The 11,955-nt window shown below is 42.5% G+C and overlaps 1 protein-coding gene across 2 annotated transcripts in view; it reads left to right on the forward strand.

The window, feature by feature from the left end:
• The first annotated feature begins 2,605 nt into the window (after positions 1–2,605).
• nlgn2a (neuroligin 2a) overlaps positions 2,606–11,955 on the forward strand; it is a 238,306-nt gene continuing 228,956 nt past the window's right edge. For both annotated transcript variants that reach the window (XM_024288708.2, XM_024288710.2), the window contains exon 1: positions 2,606–3,550. The gene's annotated coding sequence lies outside the window, so the exon portion shown is untranslated. The remainder of the gene's footprint in view (positions 3,551–11,955) is intronic.

Genomic DNA, 11,955 nt, shown 5'->3' on the forward strand with positions numbered 1-11,955 from the left:
TGTTGTTAGCTTCACTTTTGCTGTAGACTCACTACTATGACACAAAGCTACACAATCGGTCAGCATCCCGCATAGACAAAAATCGATCCATTATTGAGTGGAAACACTCACCTGAATTGCTTGGACCGTTCTATACCGGACTGTTCCACTCAGAGGAAAGAAGCCTTCGAGACTTTTCGTATGATGAGTTGCACCGAAAGACGGCCGCTTTCAGCGGTACTTCCATCTTTCTGTGATCCAGTTTAATGACTTCTTGTCCAGCATTATTTCACTTGTGTGAAAAATTAAGTATAACATTCGGGGATGTTTTTTTTAAATTATTATTATTGTCTTGATGCTAATAAGAAAATAGCATAACGTTCAGGAGAACGATCAGATTATTCTCCATGTTGTTTTTTTTGAAAGCATCGCATCAGGGACCAAAGCTGAGTCCCTGATTGGTCGATGTGACTCGTCTTCTTCAATCAGATACAGTACTTGAACTCTGAAAACGTCTGTGCATTGACATAACATTGAAACTGTGAATGCCACTTTAGTTCTTAAACTCTGCTCATTGTAGAACCTTTTCATTTCCACCAATGTAGCTCCAAAAATAATCTTCCATTCTGTCTAGTCTATATATATGACAGTTTATATACAGAAGTCATCATGGTGTAATAGTTGTTTTTAAATCCAACATTTTTATTTGACGTAGTGGATGTCAACTATTTCTGATAAGAGCAGTTTTAATCTTGAAGTCTAAGCATGAAAAGATAGGATGTGGGTTTACCAAAGCCTCATACTAATCAGTGATTCATGGAATTTAAAGGTGTAAAAATACCGCTAAAGTCTGAAGTGATTGCTGACACACCATTCGTCACTGTTTAAGGCTGTGTGGGTGTAAAAAGAGGGATAGCATGTGTTTTCCTGAGAGACATAATAAGCCTGTTTTTTCGATGTGATACATGTTTCCTGGAACATATCAGTGTAGTCCATCAGTGACAAACCGCAAGGAGTTGTGTGAAGTAAATGTATGTGTGTGTGAATGTGTATATCTCCATGTGGGCTCAGCTGTCAGGGCTCCCTGGCGGGCCATTACCTCAGACGATGCTTGGCTGAGGTCTATCGAGTGGAGGACATCAGCATTACCCCGAACATGAAGACACACTCTCGCACAGTTTCTGTCTCCGCACCTTGGCCTGATGGGATATCACTGGGGGAATGCACATCAGCCATCTTAGACCATTTGCCTTAGTGGGAGGTTTGAAGCTATATCTTCTCACTACGAATCAGAAATGTCCCTGATGCATACGAGAGGTTCAAAAGCTAGATGTAAAACTAGCTACAGTTATTTTGTCATATTAGACTGTTTCCAGGACGTTTAACCCTTGTGCTATATCCTTGATATACTGACGTTGGAAGAGGGGCCATATGGACCCCACAAGACAGCACGAAAAAGTCTTTCGGGACATTCTAATGCCTATGTCTAGCACTATGTGGAGGGTTGCTTCTTGTACTATGTCGTTTTTTAATATTTAGGGAGGTAATTCGGACATAGCAACAGGGTATCCCATCATACATCTGTTCACATGCCCTCCTGCTAGCTTACAACTCAAGCTAACTTTACCGGTGACATTACTGGGGCTAAAAATAGCATTTTCATTGAATCTTTAAAAAAACCCATACCATAAAAAATCTTATACTGTACATTCCTCACTTTAACAACCCCAACGTGGTATTCACGTATTTCTGAGTAATCCTCTAAAACCTGGCTAACACAAACACTTTGGTCTTGTCCAAATTCCCCTCTACTCACTATATAGTGCGTTCGCCATTTTCTACTGCTGTCCGAATCTACTAATTCCAAAGTCAAGCGCAATAGAAATTCCCCAGAAGTCTTTGCGAAAAATTAGCATGCATCGATGCTCACCAGATTAGCAAATATAGACCACAATGCATTGCGGTTGAACAATTTTGATGTTTAAATGTAATTTTGGAATAAACCATCCACATTTTCTCCATAAGAACACAGTGGAGTGATAAATAAATGCAGTGAAATGTTCGTATTAATTCGATTTTCACTTTGCGAAATTGGTGACATCATATCCGATGTTGAGAAGAACAAAAGACAAGTAGTGAGCATTGTGTTCAAATTACCTTTAAAATCTAGGGCAGTATACAGTCCTACTCTATATTGTTTTTTAGTAGTTAGGGATTAGGGTGGGAATTCGGACATAGCCTTTCTCTGTGAAGCTAGCAGTGATCAGCTAGCTTCCTGAGCGCCCACCCCCGCCTCACATTCCATAAATAATTTGTTTAATAGTGTTCCAAAGGTAATATGATCATATTTATGGATATAGTTTATTCTGAAAGACAATAAAATCATGGTATGGCCCCTTTAATATCACAGATTGGCACTTCCGGTGCTATTATAATTTAGGTATTGTTTTTGTGTTTTATGTCATTTTGATCATTGAGGCATGAGTCTAAACTGTGTTTAATCCCCTATATCATTTCCCTCCAAACAAAGCTTAATATTATGTGTCCATTAAAGTGAAATGTTGTGGTTTGCTGTGCTGGCTTTAGGGAGTGGAAGCTGCAGTAAACTGATGACTGGAGGGTTATCTTAGAGAGGGAAAAAAGGCCTGATCGAAAGGAGGATAAGAAAAGAAAGTGGACTTGTATCTCTTTAATGTGCTCTGACGTCACGATGATGCAAGCTGAAAGAGAGAGGGGAGAAAAAAGAAAGTCCCATACTTTTATTTTTTAAACCGGAAACCGGAAACACTTATTTTCTTAATAAGAGAACGAAAACAAGCCTGGTTTTAAATTAATATTTATAAAAATAAAAAATAATAGAGAAGCAGCGACCCTATTGAGGTCAGAGGAAAAGCGTTGCCGGGGCGACCGGCTGGCTAGAGGGAGGGGGGCACTGCGGCGCGCGCGCGGCGTGCCTGTGAACGTGCGCGCTCTCGCCTCTGTTAGCAGCAGTCGCGGCATCCAGAGAGAGAGAGAGAGGGAGGCAGCATCCTCTCACCCCGCCGGTACCGACACCAGCCACCGGGACTCCCGGCCGCCGCCACCCACGCTGCTTCCCGCGCTCGCCTCCGGGGAATTAACCGTGGATTTTATCGCGTCAGAAAAGAGAAAAAACCGGAAGGAAAAAAAAAAAAAAAGAGCGGCAGAGCGAGGTTAGCGGTCAGCACAGGTGATACTTCTGACACCAAATGTCCGGCCAAACGCTCTATTTAATTTTTTTTGAAGCTGAAAATATATTTTTCCTCTCTTAAAAGAATGATTTAATGGCTGTTCTGATAACCCCCCCCCCTGCTCGGATGGGTCATCCTAACTACAGATGCTTTTATTTTGTAAACCTGTCATGAAGTCCCGTCTGCGGTTGGATTGAACCAGCTGGAAAGGATTTTTTTTCCTATTTTTTGGAAAGAAAAATAAAAATACTTTCAGCTTGACACCCCCAAACCAACCCCCCCGGAGGGTGGTGAAGAGGACAAGGAGAAGGGCAAAATCCCAGGAAGCCCCGAGGGGGATCTGGTACCCAACTCACCAGCAGGTAGCTACAAGATGCCCCCTTTTTTATTATTATTATTTTTCTTTTTTAATTCATTCCAGATGTGTTGGGTTTGTTTTGCACAATCCCCCCCAGATCCACATTAACTAAACACGGCGAGGACATATCCTCTTTGGTCAGACAGGAGCTGCTGCCATTCAAGCAGAGATGTGTCGCACCGTTCAGGAGACTTGAGGAGGTTGACGGTTTGCGCCTCTTCATCAATCCGCCGGTTATTAATCGGGCATCACCCAGATAGACGGAGTCGACCCAGAACGGACAAAAGTGTCCTTCAGTAGTTGAGCCGTCCATCAGCCTAATATGACTATCTACCCCACCTCCATGTGATCCCTCATTTGTATCATTCAGTGGGGTGGGGGGGCAGGAAACGCCACAACCATGAGAGCATATTTCCCCTAAATGCCCCCCCACATCACACACATAGGAAGAAGAATGGGGCGCATTCATATGCTGGCGTTGTGGGGATTGGCAGGGCCCCGGAGATGATAGGATTCAGCGGGGGGACAAGAAGACCTCTGTTCTTATCTGTGCCGACATGAACGGGTGTAAGGCATCTCCATTTGCCTCAGCTTCCCTCCTCGGCTCGGGCAGATATCGCAGGACACCTCTGAGGCGAGGGGGTGCTCCGTCGTCCTCGTTGTGAATGGACGCCGTCACGGAGGAGTCTCCATTTGTCCCGGTGGGGACTGTCTGGGGGTGTTTAGGAAAAGTGGTGCAAGCTGATGTTCAGGAATGATCTCCAATCAAGCCTCTGAAATCCAAAGTGTGTGTGCAGAGCGGTTCATTAGGTGTCTCTGTGTGTCCTAATTAGAGAGGCGTGCAGAGCCAAATGAAATCACAGCTACGCCTGCCCCCCCCCTCCAGGGCGAGGTGGGAGCAGATGGAACGAGGCCTTTTGAAGCGTGTCACTGAGTGGAGGGAGAGCCCAGGTGGAAGGGCAGCTATTGAGGGGGCGATCCTCAGCATGTTCTCAGCCAGGAGGCCAAACCCCTGACCCGTTTACCTCGTTACCACTAGGGCTTTAGCTCCAGTTGACGACTTTCGAACTACTGTAACTCCTCAACCGTTTACCCAATTAACGCAATTCCGGCGGATTGTGTCATAGAGAAAATCAGCTTTGCGCTGATGTCCAACACTTGACAGTTGGGAAGTGTTCACGCAATCGCAGTAAATCGGCTGATTCTGGCGGCACTTCACGTGTTTTCTCTCCGTTGGCACTTAACGTTGGCAAATATGCAACATTTTGGCAACGTGAAGTGTATATCCGTGTAAAACCGCTTTTTAGTGTATCAGAATCCGACTGAATTTATTGTGTAAACGGAGGAAAACTTTGGGTAGTTCAAAGAGCGTGTGTTACATAAAACAAAACACTCTTCGAACTAGCGTAACTTTAGCTATCTTCACGTCAGAATCCGCTGGACTTACGTCAATTGAGTAAATGAGTAAAAGCGTTACTTTGCCGGTATCGCCGGTGACGGCTTAAGTTAACCCTTTTATGACCAGAGTAGTCCTAGAATTAAAACATACTCTTCAAAAATACTCTTTGACTTAATGCAAAGTAAAATGTTGCATATCGACGTAGCAAACACTTGACTTCTGAATCGTCTTGCATATTATTGAAAAGCTTCTTTTCTTCGTGTCCGAGCTAGTCGGAATTAAGCCAATTGATTTAATGGTTGAAAAGTTACGGTAGTTCAAAGGACGTATTATGTTGCGCCAACCAACCAAAGGTTAACGCTCTACAATTGGAGATTACGCGAAATAAAACTAGCCGTTCAACGTAGCTTAACTTTTTAACTGTTTATGCAAAGCAAAACGTTGCATATCGATGCAAATCTACTTTTTTTGCACGTCAGAAACAGTTGGTTTACGTTAATTGTGCAAAAACTTTATTACTGTAAAGTATTAAACACTATTTCTTCAGAGTGTTGCGTATTAGGGCAAAGCTGCTTTATTTCACATACGAACTTGTTGGAATTATGCTAATCAAGTAAAAAGATGAAGAGTTACGGTAGTATAAAGTCCATGTTGTTTTGCTGTCACCGGGGATTGGAGATTACGCAAAATAAAACAAACTCTTCAAATTAGCGTAACTTTTTGACTGTTTATGCAAGGTAAAATGTTGCTTATCGGCACAAATCTTTTTTCCACGTCAGAATCAATTGGTTTACAGTGTAGAGTGTTGCGTATTAGATAAAAAATGTACATTTCATAGCACTTATTTATGACTACACTGTGTTCTGATGGTGAAAATGTGGATGGTTTATTCAAAAATTACATTTAAACACGTTTTTTTGTTCAAAATTGTTTGACGGCAATGCATTGTGGTCTATATCCGCTAATTTAGTGACCATCAATGTACCCTAGTTTTTCGCAAAGACTTATGGGAAATTTTGAGTGCACTCTATTTGGAATTAGTAGATTCGGAACAGCACTAGAAAATGGCGAACGCACTATACAGTGCACTATATAGTGAATGGGGGGGAATTCGGACACAACTTAACTCTTCAAAATATCGTAACTTTTTGACTGTTTATGCAAAATGTTGTATATCAGCGCAAATCCGCTCCATTTTTACGGCAAAAACAATTGGTTTATGCTAATTACGTAAACTACTATAAAGTGATAATGAAATTATGATAATAGATATGCCAAGTTAAGTGTTGCACATTAGTGCAAAGCTGCCTTTCTATTATCAGAATCAGTTTTGGATATTGCATAAATGATTGACGAGTTACGGTCTTTAAAATTACGTTCAAACTAGAGCTAAATCTCAAACAGTTGAACTGAAAAGTCGCATAAGACTCAGCAGTTAGCTAAGTGTCAAAACATGCTAAAAAAAACACCCCAAACATTTGGAAAGTGCAGCCAGTTTGACCCCCCTGCTGGTTACCTTTTGGCTCTGGATGACCGCAGATTTCCCAGCGGGTCGGGGGGGTATCTGCTGAGAACAGAAGGTAGAGCTAATTATAGATGAGAGATGTGGTGGAAATCTTCATGATTATGGCAGAATGATGCGTTCACAGAAGGGACTCGTTAGCCAATAGGAACGCCTGTTCAAACCTATCAAGTCAAGAAGGGCTCCTTTGGGTGAGACTGGGCTCGGTTCCCTCCTGTTGCAGGACAGACCCAATGGAAGTTGGTTCGTCTCTGCAATCACATCGTGTTTCTTCTACTGTCATCTCTCAAAAACACAAGTTTGTTGCTACTTTCCAGCAGAGTTTGAAGGTTTAATTGCGAAATAGTGTTGAGTTGATTTATAACAGTAATGTGCAAGTGGTGGCAATGAATCTTACCGAGTCTTTTAGAGTATTTTTCTTAAGGGAGCGTGTCTGTGTTAAAATGATTTCAGTAAGAAAAACCTCATGTTTAATTGGGAAGGAAGTCTTGTGTTTGTTTTTATGTCAAAGTATCTTTACCATGAGTCTGTTCATTCATTTGCCTCCAAGTAAACCTTGAAGTCGCTCTTTTGTTGCTCTGTTTCTATGGCAGCATCTTTAAGGAAGGGTTTAACTTTTAATTGAGTTTTTTGTCTTTTGTTTTGGCCTGTGTGCACATTTATCAAAATCTGAGTGATGCTGTTGCGTCAACTTACTGATGAAACTGCTTATGGTTGTCTGTTTTTTCCTTAACAATGAAACGATTTTCTTGAACCGGAAACTTGACGTTGTATTATTGTGACCAAGCATTTTTACACACTCCACTCCAACCTGTAATCACCAGGAACAATGTGGGGTTCAGTGTCTTGCCCGAGGACACTTGAACACGTGGTGAGGTTGGAATCAAACCTGCGACTCTCCGTTCAGGGGTCGACTTTTCCCCAAATCCAGTTTTCTATTAGACCGAATTGAAGAGGGACTTATTGATGGGAGTCCACTTGGTACAACCAGGTGCTGTAAGTTACAGCAACCACTAGGGGGCACTCTCCAGTGCTTCCATGTGCTAGTCCCAAGTTTGTGTTAAAGAGGGCATTTCCTACAAAAAAACTGTTGTGTGAATTGTGAGGGTATTGGTGAACCCTCAAGGGAACAGCCCAGCAAATACAGTAGGATTTAGATATTCAGGAATATTGTTTTTTAGTTTCATTTTCAAAAAGTCCCAAAGAGAAAGAGATTTAAGGGAATTTTGCCAAAACACCAAAAATAGTAGAAACTACAAATTATTTCAAAGACTTTTAGGGGTTGTTGAGGGTACAATTACAGGCAGATTTGGGGAGTTATAAAAAATAAATAAATAAAGTTGTAAGCTTCACCAATAATATTGACTGATATTTAGTCATCCGTGAGTTTTGGCGTAAGTCATGACTCCGTTAAGGCTAGAAGCACTATACAGTCACAGACCCATTCACTCACGCATTCACACACTGATGCTTTTGAACACTGGTGTCAACCTTCCCCAGAGACAATTTGGGCTTCAGTGTCTTGCCCAGGGGCACTTCGACACATGAGCGGCGGGCAAAGCGGGAATCGAACCGGCAATCTTCTGATCAGACATGCACCATGGACTCCCCACACATCAATGATCCTTGTTACTTTTGTTGCACTGGTAATGTTAGGTTGCGAGGGGCTATAAACTAGCATAAGAGCATGTGAACAGAGAGCTCTCAGCAACAGGGAAATGAAAGGGAATGGGGTTGCTCTGCGCCAACCGTCTCACCCACAACCGAGAGGTGAATTTCTAATAAACTACTGTAAAGACTGTGTCCTTTAAAACAAAATGTTGTTTGAATTTGAGCTTAAAATGGAATCATCCATATTAAAACACAACTGGGAATTAGGGATGTTTATTGGCGAGAATCTAGCGGTATGATGTGTATCGTGATACACGTCTTGTGATGTGATGCATATTGCGATATATCCCAAGACTTTACCAGTAAAATTTTTCGTTTTTGTTTTTTTAAGATTATGACTTAGAAAAGACTAATTAAGACTCTGAAGGATTGTCACAAATAATTAAATATCTTCTTTTAGCATTTTAAATCAATACAAGTATCATCAAATGAAATATCGCGATATATCACCAAATTGATTTTTCCCTACACCCCTACTGAGAATGAGTTCATTTTTAGAAACCAAGCAGACATATTGAAGCTAAAATCTTCCTAAGAATACATATATTGTGGCATTTTTCCTTTTTATTAATCTCGTCTGTCCCTTCCAGGCTCTTTCCAACCACTTTTCTTATCCTTTCTGTTTGTCTTCAAACCGGTGACGCCCGCCTGCCCCGAGGCGAGCGCTACCGATTTGTCCCCAGTGGGCTCATTAAGGTTAGATCAAGGTTGAACACTCTCTGACACATTTCGCTTTCAGAGCGTCCAGCCAACGGCAGCCGGAACCGAGACGTTACCCCCCCCTTCAACCTTACCTTGAAGCGGGCTGACTACCAGCCACGATCAATGAACAATTACACATCTTCTTCTTTCGTCTTCAGCGAGATAAAAGCTGGAGGTAAATGTGGAGCATTGCTCGTGGGCCACCTCCAGGCCGCCCTCTCAGGTTTGATTGAACAGGTGGTTACAGCTCCAAAAAAAAAAAAAATCCCACACAGATTCAAATCATCAATGGGGGTTATAAGGAATAATAAAAGTGCTCGGTCACAATGGGATTTGAAGCATGGAGAGCGTGACACAGATTTGGCGGATGGACACCGACAGATTAAATACATCCGGATTTCTGGCTCGTCAGATTGACGTAACGGGCAGAATCCATGCCGCTGTGAACTCAGTTCATCTCTACCAGGGGCGTGGGGGGACTACGTCTTTGTCTTTTGTGATTAGGAATTCCCCTCATGGAAGTTGCTTTTTCAAATCGCAGGAACACAACTTGCAGAGATGAATGACCTTATCAAAAGAATTTTTTTTTCCTTTTGTTTCCCTGTAATGAGCATTCAATACAGCCTCCGCTACAGTAATTCATCACACCACACGCTATATTTAGCCACTGATGGGTTCATGGAGAAATTGAGTTATGGCCCTGGCTTCCCTCCAAGGTCAGGGGTTGCAGCAGCATGCGACGGAAAAGCTGCAGCATTGCAGTGCAGCTCTAGGACTGATGGACGGACAACCTACTTTACCAGAGAAACTCTAGTGATTGCAAAAGTGACCAACAAATGGTTCTGGAGAGTCCTGTTCGGCGGAGTCGAGTTGTGCCGTGACAACTATCTTAGCATCTGTTTTGTGCTCCACACATCGTAGCGTGAGCCGACACACCACCACATATATTAGTGTGAGCTGTCAGCCCGAGCTCTAACAACCAGCTGGAGAAGGACCAGTCGAATGGTAATGTGGGCGATGGGAGCGGCAGCGGCTATAACGGCCAACACGCTGCGACCCAACTGCATATTGATGCTGCTGGTTATTAAATACACATTTCCCCGTTGAGCTGACACACACGCTGAGAGAAGGTCTCAGTCACTCAAACATAATGAGGCGCCGTGGTGACAACGCTGGTGGCTGTGTCGCGGTGCTGGCTTGGCCGGTACCCATTTGATGTCCGTCTGTTGACACCGTTGGTGGTTGGGTTTGAGGCTCGGCCAGCGAGTGGCGGCTCTCCGGCGGGTGCGGACTGTCACCGCTTGGAGGAGGTCGGCGCCGATAGCTTTCAGCGTCATGGTGATTACCTGATTTGGTGTTGTGACACATAGGACTGGGCTGTAAAAGTGTTTGAAGTTATGCAGTTTGACACTCATTCTGAAAAATGAGAAAACACCAGACTCGTGGTGAAGAGTTTACCAGATTACTCTAGTTTTGGAAAGACTTCAGAATTATTTGGGCTGCACAATGGGGTAGTGGTGAGCATTCTCGTTTCAGCTTGTTCTTTTCTGTGTGGCGTTTACATGTTCTTGTTCATTCGTGGGTTTTTAACCGGGCTCTCCAGTTTTTTCCATGGTTCAAAAGCACACGTTGTAGGTAAATTGGTGACTAAATTGTTATTTGAGTGTCTAGTTGTGTAGCCCTGTGATGGATTGGCGGGCTGTCCTGAGCGTACATCTAGGCCCAGGAATAGCAGGGATAGGCCCCAGCAACCTATGACCCAGAATTGATTTAAATGGTTTGGAAAATGGGTGGATGGGGTTCAGTTTTAGGTTCTACTCCTACACTGTTTGGGTTGTTTATTTTCTCCAATCGTTTTTTTTTTCTCACTAAAATCTTCTTTAATTTTTTTTTTTTTTTTTTTTTTTTTTTTTTTTTATCTTGTCCTGTCTAAGACCTGAACAAACAAATAAGAGATGAAGGCCTCTTTTGTTGGACATATTTTACTGTCACAACAGGGGGTTATGGGTATTCTGACACACAAGGTGTATATTTTGATAAATCTTTTCTCAATTCTGGTGTGGAACAACTAGCGCATTTTGGTCCTGGTTCACTTGCAAGTGGACTCTGGTGTGGTTCAACAGCATTGACTTTTGAACCCATTAGGAAAGTCACATAAGCCCAATGCATTAAGGGTAACAAACAATAAAAAATATGCACCTCAAGAACCAGTTTGGGGAAAAATGAATATCAGTAGATAAGTGCAACTTCTTAATTTTCACTTCTTTTAGGTAAGACAACCTTTAAAGAGCGTTTAATAGTGGTAGGTCCTTTCTCTGAAGCGCATTGTGAAAGCAGACCAAACCTATTGAGTGTATTTGTCCGGGCACATATTAAAGCTATGTCCAAACCACTCTCAACAACGCGCGTTTCCAAGGAAAAGTCTTTGTAAAAGCGCATAAATGCGTTTTCAGGCAATACTCTCGTGTTCACACCTAGCTGCAAAAGTTTCTACGATCATTTTCAGACAGTAGATACAAAACGCATAACCATTGTTTTCTTCTTCTTGATTAGACATTTTTTGCTCCTGCGACTTATACTCCGGTGCGACTTATACTCTGGAAAACATGGTAAATGTAAATTTTTGTCCTTCATAGGACACCCATTAGAAGAAATGTGTTTCTTCTTCGTGGCACAGCGCAACGCCGAATACCCTTGTGGCTGAGGGTAGCAAAAGCCCTCCGCCACGAGGATTACCCCTTAAAAAAGTTATTTCAGACAGCCCTACAATAAGAGGGGTAGGGAGAAGCCGGAGGGGTAGGTAAAGAATTCGGAGTTGGCTAAAGTCTTTGGTATATCCTAATAGAGCTGTGAGAGAAAAAGTCCGGAGCAAGATTCACTTTGACATTCGCACCAACCCTCTTCCAACTATAGGTGACGGACACGTGCAAGTAAACAGTAGAAACAGAAGAAGTAGTAGAAGAAGCCCCTCTCTGCTTGTCCAGTGTGAACACCACGGGCTAAATGTGTGTTCTAGGAAACACGCATAAAGTGCGTTCTAGGTTTTAGTGTGAACTTAGTTTTAAACTGTGATTAGAAAACATTTATTTATTTAATTAATCCAAAATCTAAAATT

Source organism: Oryzias melastigma, linkage group LG18 (genome assembly GCF_002922805.2).
Source record: "Oryzias melastigma strain HK-1 linkage group LG18, ASM292280v2, whole genome shotgun sequence".
NCBI lineage: Eukaryota > Metazoa > Chordata > Actinopteri > Beloniformes > Adrianichthyidae > Oryzias > Oryzias melastigma.